Source organism: Athene cunicularia (genome assembly GCF_003259725.1).
Source record: "Athene cunicularia isolate RWA chromosome 13 unlocalized genomic scaffold, athCun1 chr13_part1, whole genome shotgun sequence".
In the NCBI taxonomy this organism is placed as follows: domain Eukaryota; kingdom Metazoa; phylum Chordata; class Aves; order Strigiformes; family Strigidae; genus Athene; species Athene cunicularia.
Genome location: NW_020799117.1, coordinates 6,403,111 through 6,412,469, shown reverse-complemented (window position 1 = coordinate 6,412,469; position 9,359 = coordinate 6,403,111). Strand labels below are relative to the sequence as shown.

Below are 9,359 nucleotides of genomic sequence, written 5' to 3'. Positions count from 1 at the left end.
AAAAAAAAAAAAAAAAAAAAGAAAAAGAAAAAGAAAACAGGGAAAAAGGCCAGAATTGAAAGCAGACACAGGGAGAGAGCAACTCCTTCCCTCCGGTTTAAGGAGGCAAGAGCCGGGCTGGTCCGGGCTCCTTTTGTTTCCCGTTAGTCAGGCCCTCGCCGCTCCCCCTCATCGGCATCCTGCGGCAAAACTCCCCTCTCCTTGCAGCCGCTTTGGCTTCTCCTCCTTTTTAAATTTTTTTTTCCCCCCCTTCGCACTCGTCTGCCGGGCTTTAATCGCAAGTTTTGCTCTGCAAAGGGTCCCCGCAGAGGGTGGAGGGAGGAAGTCGGACGGACTCCGCTCCTCATTGGTGAGGCAGCCTCCCCCCTTCTCCTCCTCCTGAGGTCTCTTTTATTTATACACGCACACACACGCGTGCACATCCCTCGGCCCGGGGCTTTGCTCCACACTGGGGCCTGAGGCAGCCGGACCCCCTCCCAGGTGGGCTGGGGGCTGCCCAGGACGCTGCTGAGATGCACTAGAGGAGCAGAGTGAGGGCTTGGCTGCAGCCCAGTCCTGGCACAGCCTTGCCTCTCCTTTAGATTTTATTTTATTTTTTCTCCCCTCCTCCCCTCCACTTCATTTCTTCCCTTCCCTCTCTCTCTCCTTTAAGTGGAAAAGCCTTGCCAGCTGGGGAAAGCTGGGAGGGCAGGGAGAGCCTCGGCAGGCAGCAGATAAAGAGTGCGGAGGAGGAGAGGAAGGAATTTCAGGGCGGCCAGCGCCCGTGGGACGTGTGGCACAGGCACTCGCCCGGTGGGACCCTGCCCAAGGTAAGCCCTCGCGTCACCCACCCGCGTTCCGACTCGCCCTCCAGCTCTGCTCCAGCCCTTCAGGCGGGAAACTTCATGCTGTAGGTGGTACGGACCCCAAGGACCCTGTCCCCGAGCCAGCCCGTTGCTTTGGAAGGGGCTTTGCTCCCCGGCAAGGGGCTGGCACCCCAAAACACCCCTCTGAGCCCTGGGGAGGTGGTGTTTGGTGGAGAGCGGCCGAGCTTTGCGGTATCCTGCAGGAAAAGCTGTCCTGTCAGCTCTCACCAGGTCCGGGGTTGGGATGGTTGCGGGGAGTGAAGGGGATGCTGAAGCTGTGGGACAGGAGGGAGGACCCTGCTGCAACAGGAGTGGGGCCCAGGGGACCTCTGCATCTTCCCTGGGGAGCTCTCAGTCCCTCCCTGTATTGGGGGGTTACCCTGGCTCTCCAGGCCCTGCGGCTGTGGGAGGACTGGGGTGTGCATGGGGAAGGGGCTGCTTGCCATCCCCAGCGAGACATCTTTTAGAGGCAGGAGCGTGCCCCACTGCAGAGCAGTGTCACAGCAGCATCAGTGCGTCCAAACACATCCATGGTCATGCCTAAATTCAGGGTGGTCCCAGCACCACGCTGCTTTGATCTGCGCCCTTGGCAGAACTCCTGTCCCCATGGGCCAGGCCAAGGCGGAGAGGGATGGCTGCAAGCCCTGACCAGGGCCTGCGCCCTGGCGTGCCGGGTACTGGAGGGGGAAGAGCCTGGTAAAACCCTTCTGGGCGTGGATGTGGGTAACCACTCTGCTGTCCCAAAAGCCCAGGAGCTGAGGGCCTCCAGCAGGCTGGAGCTGGTCTGGAGTGAAGCTGTGCTGACTCAGGCAGCCCCAAAAGCCCGGGGACAGGGGGTTGCATGACCTGAAGGGCTTTGGTGCTCATACTGGGACCACTGTGGGCTCAGAGCATCCAGCTCCTGCCAACAGGAAGACTTTCAAAGCAGGACTTGTGGTGGAAAGAGATGCTGTGCTGCTCCATCCTTGCCCCTGAGCACCCGGGGCTTCTGCTAAAGCAGAGGGCAAATAGCTAAAAGTAGTTGGTTTGATGTGCAAACCCTGTTTGTAGGGGCTTAGCAGTCCCAAACCTTTTCAGAGGGTTTCCCATCCATGACAAGGACCAGTAATGTTGAGCCCCAGTGTTCCCCAAGGGCCACTGAGGGGTTGGCTGAAGGGTCATTTTCCCCTCAACACCTTGCAGGATAAGGTGCCTGTGCAGCCCACGCTCTCAGGAAAGGGGCACATTTAATTTAGGCAGCTGTAGCCTGTGGCAAAGACATGGCTCTGCCTGGCAGAGGTCATGTGCTGGGCTGGCTCAGAGGGGGACCCACCAGGTAGCCACCCTGGTTGGCAGCCAGCCCTGGGCACAGTCTGACATGAGGCTTGAAGTCACTCCTTGACACTGATGTCACTCATGCTTGGGCATGTTGTGGCCATGGTGGCAGTTGCCAACCCTGGGCTGTGTCCCTGGGTCCAGGAAACATCCCCAAGTCAGTTGGTGCACCAAGAGGGGTCACAGCGACCCATTTGCAGCATGCAGAGGGCTTTTTTTCTGTCCCTAAATCTAGCTGTCCCTTTCTCCAGCTCAACAGCATGGAGGGTCCTTGCTGAAGGAGCAGGTGGAGGGACTGCAGCCACCCAGTTACCTGCCCTCAGCTCATCTCCTGCACCCCCACACAGGGCTGGGGGTTCAGGATGCTCACGTTCTGAAAGAGAGCACGGTCTGAACACAAGCCTGGCCAGCTGTAATGCTGCAGTCTGAGAGAAGTTAGCCATGGCTTGCTGTCCAAAGTCCTGTGCATTTTGAGTGGGGTCTCACAAAGCTCTAGCCTGGGCTTGGTCCTCTGCAATCTCTATATTAACTGCCTGGGTGACAGATGAGCGCATGTACCCAACTCTGGGCTGTCACCAAGCTGGGTGGGCAGCCGGTGTGGGGGCAGATTGGAGCGCAGGAGGATCCCAAGGGCTCTGGGGGGAGTCCAGCACCAACCAGGCAACAGCAAGCTGTGACAGCATGCTGCCATTAACAGGGAAATGTTAAATGGCTGTGCGTGATCTGGGGAGCTAACAGCCCAGGCAGCTTGTATGGTGGGAAAGGATCTGGGGGCTATAGCGGACACAAACCAGATTGCAGCGTGGTGCAGGGAAACCCACAGCTCTTCCTGTGGGATGTGCTGAAAGGCGCAGGGCTGGAGGCAGCGCAAACAGGCAGGGTGGAGGGAGCAGGTCCTCCCCAGCAAGTGATGCCAAGCACTTCAGCAGGGATGCACACGGAAAGGCTCAGGGAGAAAAGGGAGGAAGATCCGAAGCCCAGAAGAGGCTGCAGAGGACTGGGAGAGGGCTTGAAGGGGCTCGTTGGTCACAGAGTGTTATGGGGAGGTAACACAGAGTCTTCATGCACGGGAAAGGTCACTGCAAAGAAGAAAGTTAGCTTTTAGGGGAAATGTCCATAGGTTTAAAGGCATGAGGCTGGGCACCTTCAGCCCCACAGGTTTCAAAGGACACATCAGGCAAACGTCTGGCTGGGGAGAGGTGGGCACTGCAGCATGGCAATGACCCCAGGATCTCTTTTAGCCTCATTTTTGATGGGTCTGTGACAGGATTTCCCAAGTGCTCAGAACATCACTGTTAGGACGAGCAGAGCACTGAGCCCCTCTCCAGGACTAGGGCAAGACAGGACTGCCTTAGTGAGCACCAGAGGAAAGCTGAGGTTAAGAAATATTCTCTAGCTGCAAGAGCGATGCCATGCAGGAAGAGACCATGTTGGTTGGCTGTGGCATTGCCCCAGTGATGGAGAGCTGTGACCGGCCACTGCCAGAGGGTCAGCGCAGGGACTTCTGTGCCCAGTTCTACTCTGACGCCAGGCCGTCCCTGAGGTCCCTCTGGCCCCAGTGTCTGATGCCATGCTGAAGCAGGATGGGCTTGTAGTGGTGTTCATAGGGTCAGGCTCTGTCAAAGCGTCTTCCCGGGATGCAGCAGCAAAGGGCAGGGACTGCAGTAGCCAAGTGATGGCTGAATCCCATGGGAGCACAGCCGTGGTGCTAGCAGTGGGGGCTGCCTTTGGCCCAGAGCTGGTGGGAGCTGGAGACTGTGCAGGCTGGCTGGACACATCCTATCCCTGCGAGGGAGGATCCGAGCTGAACACTTCAGGGAGTTTGTTTGTTTGTACCTTAACCAAGGGAAAGAAATCCCCTGGAGAGGAGCTGCAAGGGGAGGGTATAGACTGGGTATTGTTTCCTGAGAGGCTGGAGCAGCTCCAGGAGGCTCCTTCCACTCCACCAGGCAAATTGGACATAACGAGGCTTGTTTTAGGGGTGGCTGTTTCCCCTCCTCCTCTCCCCAGTTGCCTAATTAGGCTCCTCGAGCCAAGCACACCTCTGCCCTGCTCCACTCCCACCAGGACACCTCCTCCTGGAAGTGCAGCATTTTTCTGGCACCGTGGGGGACACAGAGCAGACCCATCCATGACAGGGAGAGGGACACATGCTGGGGATGCACAGAGGGGTGATGGGATGGGTTATGCACTGAGCAAGGGGGTCCCACAGGTCCATTGCCTCCCCCCCCAGTGATAGCAGATGTACAGTGATGTGTTGCCTTTCACACCCTGCTTTTTCATTGTCCCTGGGCACGCACACACCTGAGACACAGGCTGTGACATGCCCTGGTCTGTGTTTGTACCTTCCTCCTGCAATCACCAACCTGCCAAGCAAGAGGACGGCCGTGTGGAGAGCCTGTGCAGGGAGCAGGCAGAGCACAAAAGCTCCCACAGAAAGGCTGATGCCAGAAAAGCCAGGCTGGTGTAGTGACAGCAGTGTGTGTCCTGCACCCATGGACAGACTCGTCCTCTCCAGGGCATGCCTGCGGGGGCACCTGCTCATCTGTCCAGGTCTCCACTAACACCCATCCTATGCTCTTCCCAGGGCTCAGCGAGAGCCGATGTGTGATGGGGCTTGCAGGAGGCTGTGGGGTGCAGGAGCAGGAGCTGGGAAGGGCTGGGGAGTGCAGGGATAATAACAGGGGTGCTGCACTGGATGTCAAACCCTGGGCTGCAAACCAGGAGACAGATGGAGTAGGAGGTACCTTCTCCATGCTATGGAAGGGGACTTCTCAGCACGTCCCCACGGGCAGCACTGGGGCTGCTTGGCAGGGACGAGGCTCCCAAAGCCGGCAGGAGACAGGCAGAGCTGCCTCTCGGTGAGAGGCCCCATCCTGCTGGTCCCTCTGCCTTCCCTCTTCTGGCCCGTCTACCATGCGAAAGAGTCTGTGACTGAAATCTTAATGTTACCGAGACACAGTAATTGGCACCAATTAAATTGCTACATTCATGTTTGAATTGCTTTAACTGGCGAGACACACTGTCTTATTTATACAAAAAAATATGTTTGCTTGTGGGTTTGTCTGAACTGGGGCCAGCAGAAAATACACCATTTCGAGCCCCGCTCTCTGCAAGCACATTCTCCTGGAAGTCACCTCAGTTTTAGCCTTTGCCGAGCAAATGGTTGCAGAACAGAAACCCCACTTTCCTCAGGGCCAAACGCTGCCGGCATTGCGAGAGGGGTCCCCTCCTCTCTCCCTGCAGGCAACTGCCAAGTTTCCATCTCCAGGCTGGGAGCTGTTTGGGAGAATATGGTCTGATTGCTGGTGCGGGCAGCAAGACTCGGTGCCCATTTAAAGCTGCGCTCAGGAGAGGGCAAGGGGTGCTGGCAAATGCCAGCCCCTGCTCTGAGTCCTGCCGCGGCTTCTCCCCTGGAGGATCTATGAGGTTTTGGGGGCAGGGGCTGTTTGCAGAACACGGGTGCAGAGGGAAGCTGATTTTTGCTTTGTGTCTAAGGGAAGAACTGATGGAGGTTGAAAAGGACCCTGCATGCAGGGTGTCAAACACGGCTCATGCTGCCTGGCCAGAACACGTAGGAGGAGGTTATCCAAGAGGGAGGCATCCCTTGTGCAACCTGTGGCTTTCTGCACCCCCTGCTCCAGGAAGCTCTGTCGCTGCCCTCAGGCCCTGCTGGTATAAGGAGGTGGGGGCCAGTCCCTCCTCATGTGCGAGTGGGCAGGAGAGGAGACATGGGATGAGGGTGTCTCCCCCAGCACTGCAGTTTGTCTGTCTCTGCAGGCTGGGTGCCACCACCCTGGTGTTCCCACCCCTCAGGTGAGCTTATGGAGAAGGGGACAGGATCAGCCCCCAGCAACACGAGCTGCACCAACAGCTGCATTTTGCTCCCTCTCAGGAACCCAGAAGTGGCAGGGCCATATCAAACACAGCCCCCCCTCTGAAAGCAGCCTCTGCCCTTCACACCCCAGCACTACTGGGCCCCATCACCTCCCACCTTGGCCATGGTGCCAGGCTCCTCTCTAGGTTCTACAGATGGGCAAAGGGTACTCTGACCGCAGAACTGGTGAGCGCCTAATCCCAGCCACGAGAGCCTAAAACCCCAGAACAAAGCGATTAAGCTCGGGTCCCTCGCAGGCAGCAGAGAAGGGAAAAGCAGATATATCCACAGAGATGATCTCCTCCTCCTCCCCAGCAAATGTGTGTCTCAGGGAAATTTTCAGAGGAGGATCAGGTTACTCACTCTTCACTGGCATGTGGGGCTGGTAAGACCACAACTCTGACTGCTCCTGAAGCTTTGCAAAGCCCCTATATCCTACTAGGGTTCAGGATGGCTCCTTGTCTCCTCCTGCATCCATCACCTTCCCCTCACAGCTGATGATTAGTGGTTAATTAGAGCCAGCCGGGACCTTTGGCTCCAGCCCTGGCCCCACCATAGCAGCCACCCTCCAAGAGCGGCTGCGAGCAGTTGATGGAGATGCTGATGTGCTGGGGACTGTTTCCTTCCTCATGTATACTTTAGCAGAGTGCTTCCCTTGAATTGCTGCGGGAAGGCAGACACAGCTTTCTGGCAGCTGCGGTACAAGAGCAAGGAAAGCCCTGGGTGTACCAGGACTTGGGATGAGCACCTGGGATGGTGCCTGACCCTTGGTCTCACATCCCCTGCTTCCCCTCTCCACTCTGCCAAGTGGTGGGGAAAATCAGGGAGTGAGTGGATGGTCTCTGCTCAGAGGGGCAAGTGCCATCCAGCCCCACATACTCAGGAGCTGGGACCCCTGAATATATGCCAGTTTGGGGGTGGAGGGGCCAGAGAGCTCTTTGAGTCACTGTTGCTGGCCAGCCCCAAGGCTTTGCTACCCAGTTGGAGGGGCCAGTGGTGGAGGGATACAGGGAGCTGTGTGAGTCCTGGCCTGTGGTTTGGGTGTCCTGCAGCCACCTTCATGACTCACATTGCTCACATGCTTGTGAAGCAGCCTGGAGTGTTCTCCCGAAAATGTCTTTGCTGTCAGGGGGAATGGAGAAGTTAGGGGATGGTCATGGGCAGCCCCGGCTGGGCTCCATTGCGTCCTTTAGAGCATCCTGCTGGAGAAGGATGCTGGGAAAGGCTGAAACGCTCTCAAAGGGCACATTTGTGCCTTCCCCAGGGGGTCATTACACTGCAAAGGGTGAGCCCCGAGGCTGAACAGAGCCCTGCTCCCTACACCCAGCGTGAACATCCCCCATCATGCACAACACCAGACTTCACGGCTGTGCTCCAAAAAATGCTCAACAGCCCCCAGCACCACCACGGACCAGTCCCAGCACCACCACGGGTCAGCCCCAGCATTACCATGGCCCTGGCACCCACTGGGTGCTGCAGGGGGACCAAGGGATGCAGGGTTTGGTGGAGGCAAGGAACGGGGTATGCAGAAGGGACAGCCAAGCACGGCATTGGCTTTGCCTTGGCACATGGCAGCTGTTCCTCCCAACACCCCCATTTCTCCTTCCCCAGCTCCAGGTGAGCCTTGGTCTTTGCCCAGGGTTTTCCCACAGTCTGGGCCAAGCTCGCAGGCTCCGGGGAGCAGCCCCGCCAGCCCCAGGACCCGGCTTTTCCTCCGAAAGCGGAAGCGGGGGAGCATGCGCAGCCGAAAAGGCCACGAATACCAACACTCAGGGCTGGGGGATTATTTATAATGCTGGCACCTCTCCAAACAGATGTTTCATTTTATTTTGAACTTGCACTAAATAGGTCACTCGTTTCTTCCATCTCCCATGGGCTTAAAATGGAGGGGGAAAGCAGGGGGGGATTAGGGGTGAGAGAACAGGGCTCACCATGGTCCCACGTCCCCCTGTGCCAGCTCCTCACAGCGATGCGTTGCGGAAAGCCACAGCTGGAGGTTTGCTGGGCTGTGTGTATGGATGTCGTAGTCTCCCCATGCTCGGAGAGGGGGGATGGCCACAGCTGAAATAAGGCTGCGTGGGGCTCGCCACCCCACCCCTTTCCTCACATGGCTGACCCCAGGTCTGCTGAATCATGCTGCCAGGACTCAATGTGGACTCGTCATCCTCCCTGGCAGCTTTCCCCCACCCCACTTTGGAGTCACGGTCCTCATTTTCAGCTTTCAGACAGATGCTGTCAAAGCCCATGATACCCCATGGCAGGCTGGCCCAGAGGAGACTGGCTGTGCTAACTCATGTCCGATTATCTGCTGCAGGACCAGTGCCCTCACAACCTCACAACTGCTTCCTCCAGGTGCCACTGAAGCTTGTGACCAGGATCTGGGGTCCTGGGCAGGGGCTCTGTTCCCACCAGCCCTGCTCTCTGCAGCAGGGGCAGGCAGGAGAGCCGTCCCCACCTGTGGGCACGATGGCCCTGAGCTCGCACTGCCTCAGAGGTGGCATCTGCCCCGTCTTTCACCATCTCCTAGAGAGCTGGATGACATCAGGGTTGTTGCTTTAATCACATCTTCACAGACCAAGGAGCTCTGACCACTCAGAGTGTTCAGGGATCAGTGACACTGCCAGTGAGTGCTTGCAAAACCTCACCTCTGCATGACTAAAAGAAACCCCTAAATTCAGGCGTGTTGGAAGCAGCCACCCAGGGCTCTCAGCATCCCTTGGTCTTACCAGTGCCTGGGTAATGCCTCAGGACCCCCTTGGTGCTGGCAGGCAGCTGGACAAGGAGGGTTTGGGCAGGGATGGCCTGTGGGACCCCAGGGACTCCCCAGCCCCTCTGCTCCTCAGCCTGGTTTCAGATTTCCTACCTCTGTGTTTTATCAGCAGCTGTTTATGGGCCTTGGGAGGACAGGCTCCCCATGTGTGTGCCCTGCCTAATTCTAGCCATGTGCTGGGAAAAAGAAAAAGGGCTCTGTGATGATAATCTGGCCTGTGAGTAAACGCAGTGTCATGGGAGCCGAGGGACCCCAGAGGAGGGATGTTGCAACTCCGGACAGCTCCAGCCAAAAGAAAAAAAAAAAAAAACTCTCAGTTTTATTTAGATTAAAGGGTGGGAAAGAAACAGTGGTGGAGGCCGGGGGGAGGGTGGCAGAGGAAAACAGGACAAGCCAAAGAGTTTCACTGTTGGACAAGCAAGGCTTGGGTTTCAGGGGTCACGAGCCTTTGGTCAGGGAGCTGTTTGCCTTCAAAAGCAGGGGACAGTGTCCCCGCAGCCAGGAGAAGCCCTCGCTCCCTGGCTGCAAGTGGCATTGATCATGGGATCCATAC

General features: G+C 57.4%; 1 protein-coding gene across 2 annotated transcripts in view; it reads left to right on the top strand.

Annotated features, from left to right (window-relative positions):
- The first annotated feature begins 64 nt into the window (after positions 1-64).
- Positions 65-9,359, top strand: part of PDGFRB (platelet derived growth factor receptor beta) — a 30,914-nt gene continuing 21,619 nt past the window's right edge. Inside the window, exons 1-2 of one of the 2 annotated variants that reach the window (XM_026858146.1) lie at positions 65-383; positions 653-809. The gene's annotated coding sequence lies outside the window, so the exon portion shown is untranslated. The other variant, XM_026858145.1, reaches the window with a different exon arrangement.